The sequence below is a fragment of the Thalassophryne amazonica genome, chromosome 2 (assembly GCF_902500255.1).
Source record: "Thalassophryne amazonica chromosome 2, fThaAma1.1, whole genome shotgun sequence".
NCBI lineage: Eukaryota > Metazoa > Chordata > Actinopteri > Batrachoidiformes > Batrachoididae > Thalassophryne > Thalassophryne amazonica.
The window spans coordinates 20,316,990-20,339,174 of NC_047104.1; the positions used below are offsets into that span (position 1 = coordinate 20,316,990).

The following is a 22,185-nucleotide window of genomic DNA, read 5'->3' on the forward strand; positions in this document are numbered from 1 at the left end:
CCCAACCCTGGATAGTCACGGTTTGGAGAATTTAAGAAAATTGGCCAGATTTCTAGAAATGAGAGCTGCTCCATCCAAAGTGGGATGGATGCCGTCTCTCCTAACAAGACCAGGTTTTCCCCAGAAGCTTTGCCAATTATCTATGAAGCCCACCTCATTTTTTGGACACCACTCAGACAGCCAGCAATTCAAGGAGAACATGCGGCTAAACATGTCACTCCCGGTCCGATTGGGTAGGGGCCCAGAGAAAACTACAGAGTCCGACATTGTTTTTGCAAAGTTACACACCGATTCAATGTTAATTTTAGTGACCTCCAATTGGCGTAACCGGGTGTCATTACTGCCGACGTGAATTACAATCTTACCAAATTTACGCTTAGCCTTAGCCAGCAGTTTCAAATTTCCTTCAATGTCGCCTGCTCTGGCCCCCGGAAGACAACTGACTATGGTTGCTGGTGTCGCTAACTTCACATTTCTCAAAACAGAGTCGCCAATAACCAGAGTTTGTTCCTCGGCGGGTGTGTCGCCGAGTGGGGAAAAATGGTTAGAAATGTGAACAGGTTGGCGGTGTACACGGGACTTCTATTTAGGGCTACGCTTCCTCCTCACAGTCACCCAGTCGGCCTGCTTTCCCGGCTGCTCGGGATCTGCCAGAGGGAAACTAATGGCGGCTAAGCTACCTTGGTCCGCACCGACTACAGGGGCCTGGCTAGCTGTAGAATTTTCCACGGTGCGGAGCCGAGTCTCCAATTCGCCCAGCCTGGCCTCCAAAGCTACGAATAAGCTACACTTATTACAAGTACCATTACTGCTAAAGGAGGCCGAGGAATAACTAAACATTTCACACCCAGAGCAGAAAAGTGCGGGAGAGACAGGAGAAGCCGCCATGCTAAACCGGCTAAGAGCTAGTAGCTGCGCTAAGCTAGCGGATTCCTAAAAACACGCAAAGTGAATAACGTGTAAATAATTTAGAGGTGATTCAGCAGAGGGAGTGCTTTAGTTAAGGCACGTGAAGATAACACTGTGAAACAAATCGTTATCTAGGTAACTAGATCAATCTAACTGTGCAGATTAAACAGCTAACAGATACAGCAAAACACCGCTGTGCTCCGGAACAGGAAGTGATATAATACCGCAGTGAGAGCCAACCACCAGTAGAGGCAAGCCCTCACAGTGCAGTCGTCCTGTCCCCTTTGCAGAAAAGCACCCCCAAAAATTATGTTTCCACCCTCATGCTTCATTGTTGGCACGGTGTTCTTAGGGTTGTTCTCAACTTCCAAACACAGTGAGTGAAGTTACCAAAACACTCTTTTTCTCTATCTTCACCCATGCCTCCACTGGATCATCCAGATGGTCACTGGTGAACTTCAAACGGGCCTGGACATGTGCTGGCATGAGTAGGGGGACCTTGCTGCCCTGCAGGATTTTAAACCATGAAGGCGTAGTGTGTTACTAATGTAATCTTTGTGACTATGGTCCCAGCTCTCTTCAGGTCATTGACCAGGTCCTCCCAAGTACTTCTGGGCTTTCTCAAAAACATCGTTACTCCACGAGGTGAGATCTTGCATGGAGCCCCAGATCAAGAAAGATTGACCATCGTCTTGTGTGCCTTCCATTTTTGAATAATTATGCCAACGGTTGTTGTCTTCTCATCAAGCCGCTTGCCTGTTGTCCTGTAGCCCATCCCAGCCTTGTGCAGGTCTACAATTTTGTCCCTTGTGTCCTTAGACAGCTCTTTGGTCCTGGCCATTGTGGATAGTTTGGAGTGTGAATGATCGAGTGTGTGGACAGGTGTCGTTTATACAGTTAGCAAGTTCAAACAGGTGCAATTAATACAGATAAAGAGTGCAGAATAGGACTTCTTAAAGAAAAACTAACAGGTCTGTGAGAGCCAGAATTTCGCTGGTTGGTAGGTGATCAAATATTTATTTCATGCAATTAAGTGCAAATTAATTAATTAAAAATCATACAATATGATTTTCTGAAAATTCTTTTTGGATTCTGTCTCTCACAGTTGAAGTGTACCTACGATAAAAATTACAGACCTCTACATTCTCTGTAGGTGGGAAATCGGCAGTGGATCAAATACTTATTTGCCTCACTGTAAATACATTTGATCACATCTAATTTAGTTCATGAAAATCCACTTTTATATCGTAAGTGTTTATGCTTAATTGTGTTATCCGTGTGTCATTGATGTATTCACATTTCTATGTTTATTTTGATGTTGCAGAATAAACTCAATTAATCTGTTGTGAAAGTGTAGGTACACGGACCCACAACAGGGGGCGCAATGAACGGACAATGGAGAAAGGTGAATAACAAGTTTTACTGTTGTGAAATTAGCACAACTGATACAATAATTCACAATTTGGAGGTGTAAGCCGAAATCTGCTGGTGTCCTGTGGGCAGGCCCGAAGGTAGGAGACGTCCGTCCTAGTCGAACCGGAACCACCCAGATTTCCTCTGCCACCGAAACCCAGAAGTACTGGAACCGCCAAGTCCCGAATTCCCAGGTGGCCACTGCCTTCGCTCGTCGGATCCGGTACTGCTGGCGGGAAAGAACACAAACACACAGGTTGGGATGCGACCGCACCCAGTAGATGAGAGGGGCAAGCCGCCTCCACCTCTTGTCACAATAAGCAGGAAGGTGAGTACTTATCCGATCACTCGGCTTTCGGTAGTCAGCTGTCCTGAAAGGTTTAACAAGTATTATAGTATTATACTTAAATAAGCTGCAGAGAAGATTACCTTAGGCTCAAGGCGATATCTCGGCACTGAGGTGGAGACGCTGTCCTGCTGATATACTCCGTCCTGAGTGCAGTCAGCTGTGTCCAGTAATGGGTGACAGCTGTCACCCTGACAGCCTTCGTCGGCGGCAGCGCCCTCTGGTGCCTGGAGCCCGCACTCCAGGCAGGGCGCCCTCTGGTGGTGGTGGGCCAGCAGTACCTCCTCTTCAGCGGCCCACACAACAGGACCCCCCCCTCAACGGGCGCCTCCTGGCGCACGACCGGGCTTGTCCGGATGGCGTCGGTAGAAGTCGGCCAGGAGGGCCGGGTCCAGGATGAAGCCCTTCTTCACCCAGGAGCGCTCCTCGGGGCCGTACCCCTCCCAGTCCACCAGGTACTGAAAACCCCGGCCCATTCGACGGACATCGAGGAGCCGGCGCACGGTCCAAGCCGGTTCCCCGTCGATGATCCGGGCAGGAGGTGGTGCCGGACCCGGGGTGCAGAGGGGTGAGGTGTGATGGGGTTTTATCCGGGAGACGTGAAACACTGGGTGAATCCGCAGTGAGGCTTCAGCTTCCGGGATTGATGACTTTGACGACCTTGAAGGGACCGATGTATCGTTCTTGGAGCTTGGGGGAGTCCACTTGAAGGGGAATGTCCTTGGTGGACAACCACACTGCCTGCCCAGGACGGTACGTGGGGGCCGGGGCCCGCCGCCGGTCTGCATGTGTCTTCGCCCTCGTCCGGGCCTTCAACAAAGCAGAGCGGGCAGCACGCCACACCCGACGGCACTTCCGTAGGTGGGCCTGGACCGAGGGCACACCGACCTCTCCCTCGACCACCGGAAACAAGGGGGGCTGATACCCCAAGCACACCTCAAACGGGGAGAGGCCGGTGGCTGACGACACTTGGCTGTTGTGGGCGTACTCGATCCAGGCCAGGTGGGTACTCCAGGCCGTCGGGTGCGCGGCTGTCACACAGCGTAGTGTCTGCTCCAATTCTTGGTTGGCCCGCTCTGCTTGCCCGTTGGTCTGGGGGTGGTACCCGGACGAAAGGCTGACCGAGGCCCCCAGTTCCCGGCAGAAGCTCCTCCAGACATGTGAGGTGAACTGGGGACCGCGATCGGAGACGATGTCTGATGGTATGCCATGCAGACGGACGACGTGGTGGACCAGGAGGTCCGCTGTCTCCTGGGCCGTAGGGAGCTTCGGGAGGGCCACGAAGTGGGCCGCCTTGGAGAAACGGTCCACTATCGTGAAGACGACGGTGTTTCCCTGGGACGGCGGGAGACCCGTGACGAAGTCCAGGCCGATGTGGGACCAGGGGCGATGAGGCACGGGCAGTGGCTGTAGCTGCCCTGAGGTCTTCTGGTGATTGGCCTTGCCCCTGGCGCAGGTGGTACAAGCCTGGACATAGTCCCGGACGTCGGTCTCCAGGGATGCCCACCAGAAGCGTTGCCGGACGACTGCCACGGTCCTTCGCACCCCTGGGTGACAGGAGAGCTTAGAACCGTGACAGAAGTCTAGGACTGCGGCCCTGGCCTCTGGTGGGACGTATAGTTTGTTCTTTGGTCCGTTTCCGGGGTCCGGGACACGGGTCAGGGCCTCCCGGACGGTCTTCTCCACGTCCCAGGTGAGGGCGGCCACGATAGCGGACTCCGGGATGATGGGATCCGGGGGATCCGACGGTTCCGTTCTGACCTCCTCTTCGTGCACCCGGGACAATGCATCCGATCGCTGGTTCTTGGTCCCGGGGCGGTAGGTAATCCGGAAGTCAAAACGGCCAAAGAACAATGACCAGCGGGCTTGCCTGGGGTTCAGACGCTTAGCGGTCCTGATGTACTCCAGGTTCCGATGGTCAGTGAAAACCGTGAATGGCACGGCTGTTCCCTCCAACAGATGTCTCCACTCTTCGAGGGCCTCTTTCACAGCAAGGAGTTCCCGATTGCCGACGTCATAATTCCGTTCAGCGGGGGTCAACCTGCGAGAAAAATAGGCACACGGGTGAAGGACCTTATCGGTCTTCCCGCTCTGGGAGAGCACCGCTCCTATCCCTGAGTCCGAGGCATCCACTTCAACCACTAACTGGCGGCTAGGATCGGGCTGCACCAGAACTGGTGCAGACGAGAAGCGCCGTTTCAACTCCTTGAACGCGGCCTCGCACCGGTCCGACCAGGTGAAGGGAACTTTTGGAGAGGTCAGGGCTGTCAGGGGGCTAACTACCTGACTGTAGCCCTTAATGAACCTCCTGTAGAAATTAGCGAAGCCGAGGAACTGTTGCAGCTTCCTACGGCTAGTGGGTTGGGGCCAATCTCTCACCGCCGCAACCTTGGCCGGATCCGGGGCGACGGAGTTAGAGGAGATGATAAACCCCAGGAAGGACAAAGAAGTGCGGTGGAACTCACACTTCTCGCCCTTCACAAACAGACGGTTCTCCAACAACCGCTGCAGGACCTGACGGACATGCCGGACATGAGTCTCAGGATCCGGGGAAAAGATGAGTATATCGTCTAGATATACGAAGACAAACCGGTGCAGGAAGTCCCGCAAGACATCGTTTACCAACGCTTGGAAGGTCGCGGGAGCATTAGTGAGACCGAACGGCATGACCAGGTACTCAAAATGACCTAAGGGGGTGTTGAATGCCGTCTTCCATTCGTCTCCCTTCCGAATCCGAACCAAATGATACGCATTCCTAAGATCCAGCTTGGTGAACATCTCGGCTCCATGCAGGGGGGTGAACACCGAATCTAACAAGGGCAACGGGTATCGATTGCGAACCGTGATCTCGTTCAACCCCCTATAATCAATGCATGGACGAAGCCCGCCATCCTTTTTACCCACAAAAAAGAAACCTGCGCCCATCGGTGAGGTGGAATTCCGGATCAACCCGGCAGCTAATGAGTCCCGGATGTAGGTCTCCATGGATTCGCGTTCCGGCCGTGAGAGGTTGTACAGCCTACTGGACGGAAACTCACTGCCTGGAACCAAATCAATGGCACAATCATACGGGCGGTGGGGTGGTAGCGTGAGGGCCAGATCCTTGCTGAACACGTCAGCGAGGTCATGGTACTCCGCTGGCACCGCCTTCAGATTGGGCGGGACTCGGACCTCCTCCTTAGCTTGGGAGCCAGGAGGAACCGAGGAACCGAGACACTCCCGATGGCAGGTTTCGCTCCACTGTACCACTACCCCGGACGGCCAATCAATCCGGGGATTGTGCTTCAGCATCCATGGAAACCCTAAAACCACACGGGAGGTGGCCTGAGTCACGAAGAACTCGATCACCTCCCGGTGGTTACCTGACACCACCAGAGTTACTGGAGGTGTCTTGTGCGTGATTGGTGGGAGTAGGGAGCCGTCTAGTGCCCGAACCTGCACAGGCGAGGTAAGAGCCACCAGAGGGAGCCCTATCTCCCTGGCCCATCTGCTGTCAAGCAGATTCCCCTCAGAGCCCGTGTCCACCAGTGCTGGGGCCTTCAGGGTTGAATCCTCATACAGGATCGTGACTGGGAGTCGTGTAGCAATGTGGGTGTGTCCCACGTGCATGTTTTGGCCCACCCCTGGCCCAGTCTCTAGGGGCGGGCGTTGGAGTTTAACCGCTCGGGGCAGTCGTTTGCCATATGCTCACTCGAGCCACAAACATAACAAGCTCCGTGGGCCCGCCTCCTTTGTGCTTCAGGTGCCCTAAATGTTGCCCTGCTCGTGTCCATAGCTTCGTCAGCAGGGGGAGCCGTAAGCGCACGGAGCGCCGGAACAGAGGAGCGTGGGGACGGCGGAACTCGACCGGACCCGGAAGGGAGAGGGACGACCCGTGCCTGGCCACGCCCTTCGCCTCGCTCCCGGCGACGTTCTTCTAACCGGTTGTCAAGCCGTATGACCAGATCAATGAGCCCATCTAAATCCCGCGGTTCGTCTTTAGCCACCAGGTGCTCTTTTAGGACCAGAGACAATCCATTTACAAAGGCAGCGCGGAGGGCAGTGCTATTCCAGCCGGATCTCGCTGCCGCGATGCGGAAGGCGACTGCATAGGCAGCTGCGCTCCGACGTCCCTGTCGTATGGACAGTAATGCGGTTGAAGCGGACTCTCCTCTGTTGGGATGATCGAACACCGTTCTGAGCTCCCGTACAAACCCGTCGTATGACTGAAGGAGCCGTGAGCTCTGTTCCCAGAGCGCTGTAGCCCAAGCGCGTGCCTCCCCGCGAAGCAGATTTATCACATAAGCTACCCTGCTAGCATCAGCTGCGTACATCACGGGACGCTGAGCGAAGACGAGCGAACATTGCATAAGGAAGTCCGCGCACGTCTCCACACAGCCGTCGTACGGTTCTGGAGGGCTTATGTATGCTTCAGGGGACGGAGGAAGGGACCGTTGAACGACCAGTGGAACGTCATTCTCACACGCAGGGTCCTCGGGAGGGAGAGCCGCAGCGGCGCCCGGAGGGCGCGCTTCCACTTGTGCGGCGAGAGCCTCCACCCTGCGGTTTAGGAGAACGTGCTGCTCGGTCATGAAATCGATCCGAGTGGTGAAAGCGGTGAGGATCCGCTGCAACTCACCGACTACCCCTCCCGAAGCCGCCGCTGCGCCCTGTTCTTCCATTGGCCGTTCAACAGCCGGTTGACGCCCCTCGGGATCCATGACGCTGGCCGAGATATCCTGTTGTGAAAGTGTAGGTACACGGACCCACAACAGGGGGCGCAATGAACGGACAATGGAGAAAGGTGAATAACAAGTTTTACTGTTGTGAAATTAGCACAACTGATACAATAATTCACAATTTGGAGGTGTAAGCCGAAATCTGCTGGTGTCCTGTGGGCAGGCCCGAAGGTAGGAGACGTCCGTCCTAGTCGAACCGGAACCACCCAGATTTCCTCTGCCACCGAAACCCAGAAGTACTGGAACCGCCAAGTCCCGAATTCCCAGGTGGCCACTGCCTTCGCTCGTCGGATCCGGTACTGCTGGCGGGAAAGAACACAAACACACAGGTTGGGATGCGACCGCACCCAGTAGATGAGAGGGGCAAGCCGCCTCCACCTCTTGTCACAATAAGCAGGAAGGTGAGTACTTATCCGATCACTCGGCTTTCGGTAGTCAGCTGTCCTGAAAGGTTTAACAAGTATTATAGTATTATACTTAAATAAGCTGCAGAGAAGATTACCTTAGGCTCAAGGCGATATCTCGGCACTGAGGTGGAGACGCTGTCCTGCTGATATACTCCGTCCTGAGTGCAGTCAGCTGTGTCCAGTAATGGGTGACAGCTGTCACCCTGACAGCCTTCGTCGGCGGCAGCGCCCTCTGGTGCCTGGAGCCCGCACTCCAGGCAGGGCGCCCTCTGGTGGTGGTGGGCCAGCAGTACCTCCTCTTCAGCGGCCCACACAACATAATCAGTCACTCATAAACAATATTTTATTTACCTTTTAACGGAGTCTGCAGGAAAGTGTGTGTGTGAACATACATGAGCTTTTGAAAAGACCGTAAGTGACCGTGTGATGCGCGTGCATGCTGACATCCACAAAATGTCTTGTAAATCATTCCAGAGGTGTTATCAGGTTAAAAAAAGGTAGTTTTAGTTTTAGATGTGTTTATTTGTTGCTAGCTTGTTATGTGTCGGACGCAGCTCGGAGAACCGACCAGCGTTTGAAGGACCCAGTATGAAATAAGCAGAGCACGGTACAAAGGCTAACTGAATTTAATACATAACAGTGATGTGATACAAAACAACAAAAGAGTGTGTGGTCTGGCGTGGTGGTGATACGGTGCACTCCCAGCAGCGCTAACGGTCCGGAGCCAGAAGCCGTTCGGACCCAAGGACCCCGCCGACAACCCCCAGGTGGCCGCAACAAACCGAGTCTGTGAAAGAAGGAACCATTATGTGAGTCCACACTCTACACACAGAGAGACCACTCAAAGGTGTACATAAACAGCAAACACTTCCTGGCTTAATTACTAATCAGCTTCCCAACCTGCAGGCATGGAACATCCAGTTCACAAAACTCCACTGCAGTGGAAGCCGATACATGACTAACGTACAGCTCAATATAATAAGGTGTGAGGGACACCACATTTACTGACTGTATAAACGTTAGTCACAAAATCTAACGTACCTCAGGAAGTGTGCTGACGAGCGTGAGACCTCACCCCCTCCTCTTTCACAGACCGTGCATCAAACCCTGGACGTTCTCTGCATCCACTGATGATGAGATGGCTCCCGAGACGACGATCTCACCCGTCTGGTCACAAGGTCGAGTCTCTGGCAAATACACACTGTATACTCCAGTCTTAAATGCCACCATGTTCCAATCCATATAGATGCACCACAGCTGTGAGTCCTGACGAGCCGCAGGTGATCAGGGTGAGGTCCTGATAACCTCAGCAACACAGCCACTCAGTCCCAAATGCAAGCCACCTGGAAGGAAAAACAAAAGACAGAAACAAAAAGGCAGCCAGGCCCCCCAGCCATACAACAGTACCCCACCCTCACGGGAAGCCTCCCGGCGACCACACAAACCTGGCCCAGGAGAAACACCCCCCTCCAGGGACCATGGCTGGAAACCGCATCTGCATTCATCTTCCAACAGAATGGTTGATGTCCTCTCCTCTGGCTGCATCCTTGCCTTTGTTTCAGTCAGTCACTTAGCACAGGTGTGGCCAGGAGTTCTTAAACCTGTGCGGTCAGCCTTTATCCAACCATGTTCGGTCTTTAGTCATAAAACAAAAAAGACAAACACAAACAACCAAAACACCCCCCCTCCCCAGGGGACCGTCCCATCAAACCCCGGGAAGAGGAGAAAAGAAAAACCCCAAACTTAAGCTTACAAATAAAAGTGCTAAAACCCCCCCCCCCCCCCCCAAACGACATGTAGGGACCAACACCCCCCAGAGGACTTCCCGCCAGCTCCAGGAGTAATAACCACAGCCGAGGTCCCTCTGGGATCCAACGTCACCCACGGGGACTCCCAGCGCCTCCCAGAGGACCACTCGTCAACCCCAGGAGATGCCTCCCCTCATGACCAACGGACCCAGCCCCGGCCATCTATGGCTAGATGGACCCACAGCCCTTTCCCCCCCAGAGGACACCACAGTCAAACCCTGAGGGCGGAAACTGGGGGAAAAACAAGAAGAGAGGAAAAAAAAAACATACAAACAAAACAACCCCAACCCCACCCCCTTGGCGCAGTGGAAACTGGAAGCACATCCAGTGTCACCAACTGTGACTATACCCCAGAAGCCAACCGGGAGGAGTGGAACAGCGGTTATGGCAAACAGCACAAAACGGCGCCACTCCTCCGACTTCTACACCAGCCACTAGCTGCGGGTATATCCCACTGCCCCAAACCTCAGCCACGCCGATGGCAGACGGCCAAAGGCGTGCTGAAGCCGGAGGTGGAACAGGGAATCAAACCCCCCCCCCCCCCCCAGGTGCAGAGGTTACCCGGGAAACGCCCAGTATAACCACACTGCACCACTCCAGCAACGCCGACACTACGGCTCACCCGGCTGGAGCCAGAGGAGAAGAGAGGGAAGAAAAAGAAAATAACCCAACCCCCCCCCCCCCCCTCCCGGGTGCAGAGGCTACCTGGGAAATGCCCAGCACAACCAAACTGCACCCCTCCAGCAACGCCGACACTACGGCTCACCCGGCTGGAGTCAGAGGAGAAGAGAGGGCATAACAAAAACAAACAAAAAAAAACGAAAAAAAAAAACCCAAGTACCACCCCATCACCCCCCAGGGGACCGTCCCATCAAACCCTGGGGAGGTGAAACAAAAAGAAATAAAAAGAAAGACTAACAGACCAACATACAGTTGTTTGGGTCCTTTTTTTTTTTTTTTTTTTTTTTTTTTGACAGAACTGCAGGGTCACGACCCAGACACTAAATAGTGTAAAACAAAAAATAAAATCCCACACAAAAACCAACTCAAAAAACACCCACACGAAATGAACTAACACAAAACAAATCAGTGACGTATACCGTTAAGCTCAAACAAGTCGAACACACCTGTTCTAACTTAAGAGCTTAACGGTAATGTGACTAAGTCACCAAAAGAGGAAGCCAAAGTGCTGACAAAGAAAAAACCCCCTTCGGTGACAAAAAACAAACGAGCTGTATCTCCGTGCGCAGCTGTGTGCAACACACAACCCAAATGTGCTCAACGAAATAACGCCGGAGCTGATACAACAGACGCAGTAGTTATCTTTATCCGGGGAAACGGGGCTACAACTGTAACACAGGAAGCTCAGCGACCCGTGCCACAGAGCTCCGCCGTGCGCGTGCACCCATTACAGACACACTCTTGCAGCTCCCGTTTAAACCTCTTATCCGGTCGGAGCGTGACGCGAAGCCATCGCCAGTCACACTCCACCACGACCCACGGATAAGGCACAACACAGGAACACGGCTGCAAGAGAGCACAAATCAGTATTCAGCAATGGGTCTCAAACACGCACCATCCGGGCGGACAGCACCCGCAGCTGATCCGGATAACTACTGAACGTCTGCTGCCGCCTTCCCGGCGCGTTACCGTCTCTGCTACCGCTGGGTCCGTGATGTTTGGCCAGAGACTACTGTTATGTGTCAGACGCAGCTCGGAGAACCGGCCAGCGTTTGAAGGACCCAGTATGAAATAAGCAGAGCACGGTACAAAGGCTAACTGAATTTAATACATAACAGTGATGTGATACAAAACAACAAAAGAGTGTGCGGTCTGGCGTGGTGGTGATACGGTGCGCTCCCAGCAGCGCTAACGGTCCGGAGCCAGAAGCCGTTCGGACCCAAGGACCCCGCCGACACCCCCCAGGTGGCCGCAACAAACCGAGTCTGTGAAAGAAGGAACCATTATGTGAGTCCACACTCTACACACAGAGAGACCACTCAAAGGTGTACATAAACAGCAAACACTTCCTGGCTTAATTACTAATCAGCTTCCCAACCTGCAGGCATGGAACATCCAGTTCACAAAACTCCACTGCAGTGGAAGCCGATACATGACTAACGTACAGCTCAATATAATAAGGTGTGAGGGACACCACATTTACTGACTGTATAAACGTTAGTCACAAAATCTAACGTACCTCAGGAAGTGTGCTGACGAGCGTGAGACCTCACCCCCTCCTCTTTCACAGACCGTGCATCAAACCCTGGACGTTCTCTGCATCCACTGATGATGAGATGGCTCCCGAGACGACGATCTCACCCGTCTGGTCACAAGGTCGAGTCTCTGGCAAATACACACTGTATACTCCAGTCTTAAATGCCACCATGTTCCAATCCATATAGATGCACCATAGCTGTGAGTCCTGACGAGCCGCAGGTGATCAGGGTGAGGTCCTGATAACCTCAGCAACACAGCCACTCAGTCCCAAATGCAAGCCACCTGGAAGGAAAAACAAAAGACAGAAACAAAAAGGCAGCCAGGCCCCCCAGCCATACAACATAGCTTTTACATAATATATGAGAAAGATGTTATATTTACGCAGAAATGCAACAGTTTCTGAGCGGATTCCACCATGTTGGATTATCAGCCAGAGAGAGACCAGCCAGTGACGTCACGGTGCCTCTCTACTCTGATTGACTGTCACCATGTCCTTCCCAGAATCCCCCCAAGTCCCCAGAAAAAAAAGCAGATTTGCATGATTCATGGTGTCAGCCATATAAGCATAAAATTAGAAACAGAATGTGACCTTTGCTTTGGAATGGTTGAGACTTTTGGAGATGCTCCTTTTATACCCAATCATGACACTCACAATTAGTGTCCTCAGTTCCCAAACTCTTGGAGTGTTGTTAGAAGGAAAGGTGATGTAACACAGTGGTAAACATACCACTGTCCCAGTGGTATGTTTAAAAGGTGTTGCAGGCATCCATTTCAAAACGAGCAAATATTTGCACAAAAACAAAAAAGTCTATCAGTTTGGACATTAAATATCTTGTCTTTGTGGTGTATTCAATTGAATATAGGTTGAAGAGGATTTGCAAATCATTGCATTCTATTTTTATTTACATTTTACACAACGTCCCAAATTCATTGAAATTGGGGTTGTAGCAGATCCTGCTTTTGCAGAAATAACAGCCTCTAAACACGTCCTATAGCTTCCAATGAGAGTCTGGATTCTGATTGAAGGTATTTTGGACCATTCTTCTTTACAAAACATCTCAGGTTTGTTGGTTTCCGAGCATGGACAGACCGCTTAAAATCACACCACAGATTTTCAATAATATTCAGGTCTGGGGACTGAGATGGCCATTCCAGAACGTTGTACTCGTTCCTCTGCATGAATGCCTTAATAGATTTTGAGCAGTGTTTAGGGTCGTTGTCTTTGAAAGATCCAGCCGCGGCGCAACTTCAACTTTGTCACTGATTCTTGAACATTGTTCTCAAGAATATGCTGATATTGATTGGAATCCATATGACCCTCAACTTTAACAAGATTCCCAGTACCTGCACTGGCCACACAGCCCCACAACATGATGGAACCACCTCCAAATTTCACTGTAGGTAGCAAGTGTTTATCTTGGAATGCTGTGTTCTTTACCGCCCCTTGTTATGTCCAAATAACTCAATTTTACTTTCATCAGTCCACAGCACCTTATTCCAAAATGAAGCTGGCTTGTCCAAATGTGCTTTAGCATACTTCAAGTGACTCTGTTTGTGCCATGTATGTAGAAAAGGCTTCCTCTGCATTACAGGATCATACAGCATCTTCTTGTGCAAATTGTGCTGTATAGTTGAACGATGCACAGAGGCAGTATCTGCAGCAAGATCATGTTGTAGGTATTTGGAGCAGGTCTGTGGGTTGACTATGACTGTTCTCACCATCCTTCACTTCAGCTTATCTGAGATTTTTCTTGGCCTGCCACTTTGGGCCTTAACTAGTACTGTGCCTGCGGTCTTCCATTTCCTCACTATGTTCCTCACAGTGGAAACTGTCAGCTGAAATCTCTGAGATAGCTTTTTGTATCCTTCCCCTAAACCATGATTTTGAACAATCTTTGTTTTCAGGTCATTTGAGAGTTGTTTAGAGGCTCCCATGTTGCCACTCATTAGAAGAGATACAAAGAGGATAAACATTTGTAAATGGCCACCTTAAATACCCTTTCTCATGATTGGATTCATCTGTGTAAGGAGGTCAAGGGTCAATGAGCTTACCAAACCAATTTTGTGTTCCAAAATTAGTGCTAAATGTATTCAAATCAATAAAATGACAAGGGTGTTCAAATTTATGCACCTGCTTAATTTTGTTTAAATAATTATTGCACACTTTCTGTAAATACTAGAAACTTCATTTCACTTCTCAAATATCAGTGTGTTCGTCTGCTATATCATATATTTAACTGAAATTCCTGATCCAGACAACCAATGATTTATAAAGGAAAATCATGAAAATTATCAGTATAACTGTTCTTGATACAGTTGTACTGATAAGGATGTTATGTCTTTGTCAATGGCAGAATATTTTCAGAACCATAGTCACCCCTAGTTATATGCACCTCATTATGATGATGAGTTGTTCAAGCAAGATATATTTCTAAAGGTTGCAGGGGGGCAGCAAAATATACTTATAGGAGGTGATTTCAATTTCTGTTTCGATTCTACTTTGGACAAATCGATTAAGACAATCTCCAAGTCTAAATCAGCTAAGACTATTCAAACATATATAACAAACCTAATTTTAATGGACATTTTGAGGCAGATTACTCATAAATACCACACTATTGATTTATTTTTATTGTCTACCCAGTTATTTTCATAGAGCATTAGATGCTGAATATTTATCCATAACTCTAGTTATGGGAACTCTTGTTCCCAAGTAAGCCCAAAACACCCTATAGATGGCACCTTAATCCCACTCTTTTGCAGAGAGCTGATTTTTGTACATTCTTAAGAGATCAGTTTAAGGTGTTTTGTGACACAACTGTCTCCTCTCCTAACAGCTTCATTTTATGGGATACAATAAAGGTCTATCTAAGAGGACAGATCATCTCCTATACTAAATGTCTGAAAAAGCAATACACAGAGGATACTGATAAGTTGGATAAAGAAAAATTACTTTTGGAAAAAGATTATCTGAGAAATGGCTCTAAAGACACATATCAATCTTTAGTTCAGAGGAAACTTCAATACAATACATTAAACACCTATAAAATTGAACGAGCTCAGCTCAGAACTAAGAAGAGGTATTATGAATTGAGAGAGAAAGCACATAAAACTTTATCCTAGCACCTGAAGACAGACAAAAGCACTTTCAGTTTCCACCATGCATGCGCCTGCCACACATGCAACCACCATACACGTGTCAGCGCATGTGTAAACCCCATCCTGCTCTGAACTGGCAATAAGGATATAAAGAGTCGTACGGAAAAATCAAGTTTATTTATATAGCCCTTTCCACAGCCCAGAGGGTGGCCAAAGTGCTTCACAGTCAAATAAAAAACAAACAAACAAATAAAATGTCAGAGCGCGCTGCTGGTTGTGCAAAAGCCATTCTAAAAAGGAAGGTTTTTAATTTAGATTTAAAAAGACCCAGATCAGTGATGGTGCGAATCTCGGGGGGCGGGGGAACTTGTTCTACAGTCTGGGTGCGTCCACAGAGAAGGCCCGGTCTCCCCAGTGGCAGTATCTGGACCTCGGAACTCACCACTCTTTCATGCTTGGGCAGACTCTCCACCATCTCACCTAACTCACTCCAGAAATCATTTTCTATCACACAGCCTACCTGTGGGGCATATGCACTAATGACATTCATCATCACCCTCCAATTTCCAGATTCACACACATTACATTAACCCATTAGACCTAAATTGAATTAAACTGAATTGAAGTGAACCATCACCCTGTCACACACTCACTTAACCTCAACACACTCTTAATATAGTCTTCCTTCAGAATTACTCCACCATTTCTCCTCCCACCCACACCACGAGAAAACAGTTGAACTCACCTCTGCTTCTGGCCTTACTTTCCTTCTGCTAAAAATGTCTAATCTTGTGGAAAAGAAAAAACCTATCATTTTAATTACTGGTTGCTCCCGCATGTAAAATGTGCTGCAGTTGGCAAATGTTCGGCATTTTAGTCTCTGATGTCAGTGAGTAAGAATATTAGCCCATTGCCCGTGAGGATGCATGGGTTCTAGATTGGGTAGTGGTTATAAAATAGGTAGCTGACATTTTTTCAAGGGTGGTAATAAATTATGCCAAGTTTTTATAATGATTTGGAATAGCGTGTGACTACAGAATGCAATTATCAGCATCCATTGTTCACTGTTGTTATGTAATATCTATTTTTCTCCAAAAATATTAGTCCTATCAACATTCTGTTTTGGCAGCAATCACCCTTGACCCAAAATACAGAAGCATACCAAACGGAAAATGTCAGGTCTCCCTAGTTTCTCAGTGTTCAAGGGAACACAAACATGCACGCACGCACGCACGCATACACGTACACAGAGGCTCCTGGCTTTTCATATATAGATGATTTACTGCCCCCTGCTGGAATGGTGTGTGAGTCCAGAATGTAATTATCGTCTGTTGTTCACTGGTGTTACCTAATATTTGTAGTTTCTCCAAATGTATTAGTCCTATCTATGTTCTGTTTTGGCGGCGTTCATCCTTGACTCAAAATATATAATCATACCAAATGGCAAATGTCAGCTCTCCCCATTTTGTCCATGATCAAAGTCATACACACGCACGCATGCATACACAGACAGAGGCCACTTGGCTTTTTGTTGTGTGGGCCGCTGAAGAGGAGGTACTGCTGGCCCACCACCAGAGGGCGCCCTGCCTGAAGTGCGGGCTTCAGGCACGAGAGGGCGCTGCCGCCTCAGGAACAAGCCGTGGTGACAGCTGTCACCCATCATCCGTGACAGCTGTCACTAATCATCACATCTGGTATAAAAGAAGGAAGACACCTCCACCAAACTGCCGAGATATCATCTTCATCTGGAAGTAATATCCTCAGGCTTTTGTGATATTTGTAAATCTGTTATTGTGAGTGTTTGCAGGAGTACCGGTCCGTTTAGTGGAGGCTGTGCAAGACGGCGCTCTTTTTCTTCTGAGGGACCGCTGCAAAGTGTTGAGTGAGAGGTGGAGGTGGAATTCCCACCAGGATTGTTACTGGGTGTTCACACACCCACCCTTTGACTGTCTTTTGCTTTCTGCCAGCAGTACCAGATCCGACACGCCGGGAAGGTGGCCACCTGGGGACTCCGGGACTTGGCGGCTCCAGTATTCCTCGGGTTCGGTGGTGGTGGAAATCGTGTGGGTCCGGTTCGTTTCCAGACGGGCGTCTCCTATCGTCGAGCCTGCCCACACGACACCTTTATTAATTGACTGTTGCACATTCTGAATCTGCTGTGTTTGGTTGTGTCATTCACAACAGTAAAGTGTTATAATTTGACTCCTTCCATTGTCCGTTCATTTACGCCCCCTGTTGTGGGTCCGTGTCACTACACTTTCCCAACAGGATATCTCGGCCAGCGTCATGGACCCCGAGGGGCGTCACCAGGCTGTTGAACAACCAATGGGAGAGCAGGGAGCGCAGGCATCTGCAGGAGGCGTGATTGGTGAGCTACAGCATATTCTCACCGCCTTTACGGCTCGAATGGATCAAATAGCCGAGCAAAACATCCTCCTGAACCGCAGGGTGGAGGCTCTCTCCGCGCAAGTGGCGGCAAGCGCTCAGGGCGCTGCTGCAGCTCCTCCTCCTGTCGATCCTGTGCTAGATATTAATGTTCCAGTGGTCGTTCAACAACCCCTCCCACCATCCCCTGAAGCATACATAAGCCCTCCTGAGCCGTACGGAGGTTGTGTGGAGAAGTGCGCGGACTTTCTTATGCAGTGTTCGCTCGTCTTCGCACAACGTCCCGTCATGTACACGTCAGACGCAAGCAAAATAGCTTATGTGATTACTCTGCTTCAGGGAGAGGCACGCGCTTGGGCTACGGCGCTTTGGGAGCAAAATTCACGGCTCCTTCACACATACACTGGGTTTGTGAGGGAGTTCAGAACTGTGTTTGATCACCCTAACAGGGGAGAGACCGCTTCAACCGTGCTGCTGTCGATGAGACAGGGGCGCCGAAGCGCAGCTGATTATGCAGTCGACTTTCGCATCGCGGCTACGAGGTCCGGCTGGAATAACGCTGCGCTCCGCGCCGCCTTTGTAAACGGACAGTCGTCGGTCCTAAAGGAGCACCTAGTGGCCAAGGATGAACCGCGGGAATTAGATGGGCTTATTGATCTCGTTATACGGTTAGACAATCGGTTTGAGGAACGCCGTCGGGAACGAGACGAAGGACGTGGCCGGGCGCGCGCTGTCCCTCTTCCTTCCGAGTCCGAGAAAGGTCCGCCCTTCCCACGCTCCCTGGCCTCTACGTCCCGTGGGGCGACAGCTCCCCCTGCTGACGAAGCTATGGACACGAGCAGGGCCACATTTAGACCACCTAATAGACAGAGGAGGTTTCCACGCGGGGCGTGTTTTGTTTGTGGCTCAATGGAGCATCAATTGAGCAATTGCCCCGAACGGTTAAACACCAACGCCCGCCCCTAGAGACTGGGCTTAGGGTGGGCCAAGAAATTCACGTGGGACACACACATATTGCCGCACGACTCCCAGTTACAATCCTTAGTGGGGATTTAACCCTTCAGGCCCCAGCACTGGTAGACACAGGGTCAGAAGGGAATCTGTTAGACAGCAGATGGGCCAGGGAGGTAGGGCTCCCTCTGGTGGCGCTACCTACACCATTGCAGGTGCGAGCACTAGATGGCACCCTACTCCCTTTAATCACACACAAGACACCACCAGTAACTCTGGTAGTGTCAGGGAATCATAGGGAGGAGATTGAGTTTTTTGTGACTCCTTCTACCTCCCGTGTGATTCTGGGGTTCCCCTGGATGATGAAACACAATCCCCGGATTGATTGGCCATCCGGGGTGGTGGTACAGTGGAGCGAAACCTGCCATCGGATGTGTTTGGGATCCTCGGTTCCTCCCGGTTCCCAGGCTAAGGAGCAGGTCCAAGTTCCCCCCAATCTGTCGGCGGTGCCGGTTGAGTACCACGATCTTGCTGATGTTTTTAGCAAGGATCGGGCACTCACTCTTCCCCCGCACCGTCCATATGATTGTGCCATCGATTTGTTACCAGGCGTGGAGTTCCCGTCCAGCAGGCTGTACAACCTCTCCCGACCTGAGCGCGAATCAATGGAGACCTACATCCGGGACTCCTTAGCTGCCGGGCTGATCTGTAACTCCACCTCTCCGATGGGAGCAGGTTTCTTTTTTGTGGGCAAAAAAGATGGCGGTCTTCGTCCATGCATTGATTATCGGGGGCTGAACGGGATCACAGTTCGCAACCGATACCCGTTGCCTTTGTTGGATTCAGTGTTCACCCCCCTGCATGGAGCCAAAATCTTCACAAAGTTGGATCTTAGGAACGCATACCACCTAGTTCGGATTCGGAAGGGAGACGAATGGAAGACGGCATTTAACACCCCGTTAGGTCATTTTGAGTACCTGGTCATGCCATTCGGCCTCACTAACGCCCCCGCGACGTTCCAAGCTTTGGTTAATGACGTCTTGCGGGACTTCCTGCACCGATTCATCTTCGTATATCTGGATGATATTCTCATCTTTTCTCCGGACCCTGAGACCCATGTACGGCATGTATGTCAGGTCCTGCAGCAGTTATTGGAGAACCGGTTGTTTGTGAAGGGCGAGAAGTGTGAGTTTCACCACACTTCTTTGTCCTTCCTGGGGTTTATCATCTCCTCCAACTCCGTCGCCCCGGATCCGGCCAAGGTCGCAGCGGTGAGAGACTGGCCCCAACCTACAAGCCGTAGGAAGCTGCAACAGTTCCTCGGCTTCGCAAATTTCTACAGGAGGTTCATTAAGGGGTATAGTCAGGTAGTTAGCCCCCTGACGGCCCTGACCTCACCAAAAGTTCCCTTCACCTGGTCGGATCGGTGCGAAGCCGCGTTTAGGGAGTTGAAACGCCGGTTCTCGACTGCACCGGTCTTGGTGCAGCCCGATCCTGGTCGCCAGTTTGTGGTTGAAGTGGACACCTCTGACTCAGGGATAGGAGCCGTGCTATCCCAGAGCGGAGAAACCGATAAGGTTCTTCACCTGTGTGCCTATTTTTCCCGCAGGTTGACCCCAACAGAGCGGAACTATGATGTGGGCAATCGAGAGCTCCTTGCGGTGAAAGAGGCTCTTGAGGAGTGGAGACACCTGCTGGAGGGAGCGTCAGTGCCTTTCACGGTTTTCACTGACCACCGGAACCTGGAGTATATCAGGACCGCCAAGCGACTGAACCCCAGGCAAGCCCGCTGGTCACTGTTTTTCGGTCGTTTTGACTTCCGGATCACCTACCGCCCCGGGACCAAAAAACAAAGATCGGATGCCCTGTCCCGGGTGCATGAACAGGAAGTCAAGACCGAGCTGTCGGATCCACTGGAACCCATTCTCCCGGAGTCCACTATCGTGGCTGCTCTGACCTGGGACGTGGAGAAGACCGTCCGGGAGGCCCTGGCACGGAGCCCAGATCCCGGAACAGGGCCAAAGAACAGACCATACGGCCCACCAGAAGCCAGAGCTGCCGTTCTGGACTTCTGTCATGGGTCCAAGCTCTCCTGCCACCCAGGGGTGCGTAGGACCGTGGCAGTGGTCCGGCAGCGCTTCTGGTGGGCGTCCCTGGAGACTGATGTCCGGGCTTACATCCAGGCCTGCACCACCTGCGACAGGGGCAAGGCGGGCCACCAGAAGGCACAGGGACTTCTACAGCCACTTCCTGTGCCTCACCGCCCTGGTACCACATCGGTCTGGATTTTGTTACGGGCCTCCCGCCGTCCCGGGGACACACCACCATACTCACGATAGTGGACCATTTCTCCAAGGTGGCCCACTTCGTGGCCCTCCCGAAGCTCCCGTCGGCCCAGGAGACAGCGGATCTCCTTGTCCACCATGTCGTCCGGCTGCATGGGATACCAACAGACATCGTTTCGGATCGCGGTCCCCAGTTCTCCTCGCAGGTGTGGAGAAGTTTCTGCCGGGAACTGGGACCCACTGTAAGCCTCTCGTCTGGGTATCACCTGCAGACTAACGGACAGGTCGAATGGGCCAACCAGGAGTTGGAGCAGGCCCTCAGGTGCACGACCTCCGCACACCCGACGGCTTGGAGTGAACATCTGACCTGGATCGAGTACGCTCATAACAGCCAGGTGTCCTCTGCCACCGGCCTCTCCCCATTCGAGGTGTGTCTGGGGTACCAACCCCCTTTGTTTCCTTTGGTGGAGGGAGAGGTCGGTGTGCCCTCGGTCCAGGCCCACCTGCGGAGATGCCGTCGGGTGTGGCGCACCGCCCGTTCGGCCTTGTTGAGGGCCCGGACGAGGGCTAAAGCCCATGCAGACCGTCGACAGTCCCCGGCCCCCACATACCAGCCCGGGCAGGAGGTGTGGCTTTCCACCAAGGACATTCTACTCCAGGTCGAGTCCCCCAAACTAAAAGACCGATTCATTGGACCCTTCCCCATCCTCAAGGTCCTCAGTCCTACCGCAGTGAGGCTCCAACTCCCGGCCTCACTGCGGATCCATCCGGTATTTCATGTCTCCAGGATAAAACCGCATCACACCTCGCCCCTCTGTGCACCCGGTCCAGCGCCGCCTCCTGCCCGTATTATCGACGGGGAGCCGGCTTGGACAGTTCGCCGGCTCTTGGACGTCCGTCGAATGGGCCAGGGCTTTCAGTATTTGGTGGACTGGGAGGGGTATGGACCCGAAGAACGCTCCTGGGTGAAGAGGAGCTTCATCCTGGACCCGGCCCTCCTGGCCGAGTTCTATCGTCGCCACCCGGACAAGCCTGGTCGGGCGCCAGGAGGCGCCCGTTGAGGGGGGGGTCCTGTTGTGTGGGCCGCTGAAGAGGAGGTACTGCTGGCCCACCACCAGAGGGCGCCCTGCCTGAAGTGCGGGCTTCAGGCACGAGAGGGCGCTGCCGCCTCAGGAACAAGCCGTGGTGACAGCTGTCACCCATCATCCGTGACAGCTGTCACTAATCATCACATCTGGTATAAAAGAAGGAAGACACCTCCACCAAACTGCCGAGATATCATCTTCATCTGGAAGTAATATCCTCAGCCTTTTGTGATATTTGTAAATCTGTTATTGTGAGTGTTTGCAGGAGTACCGGTCCGTTTAGTGGAGGCTGTGCAAGACGGCGTTCTTTTTCTTCTGAGGGACTGCTGCAAAGTGTTGAGTGAGAGGTGGAGGTGGAATTCCCACCAGGATTGTTACTGGGTGTTCACACACCCACCCTTTGACTGTCTTTTGCTTTCTGCCAGCAGTACCAGATCCGACACGCCGGGAAGGTGGCCACCTGGGGACTCCGGGACTTGGCGGCTCCAGTATTCCTCGGGTTTGGTGGTGGTGGAAATCGTGTGGTTCCGGTTCGTTTCCAGACGGGCGTCTCCTATCG

General features: G+C 51.6%; 1 protein-coding gene across 1 annotated transcript in view; it reads right to left on the reverse strand.

Annotated features, from left to right (window-relative positions):
- Positions 1-22,185, reverse strand: part of il16 (interleukin 16) — a 236,540-nt gene that overhangs the window by 163,090 nt on the left and 51,265 nt on the right.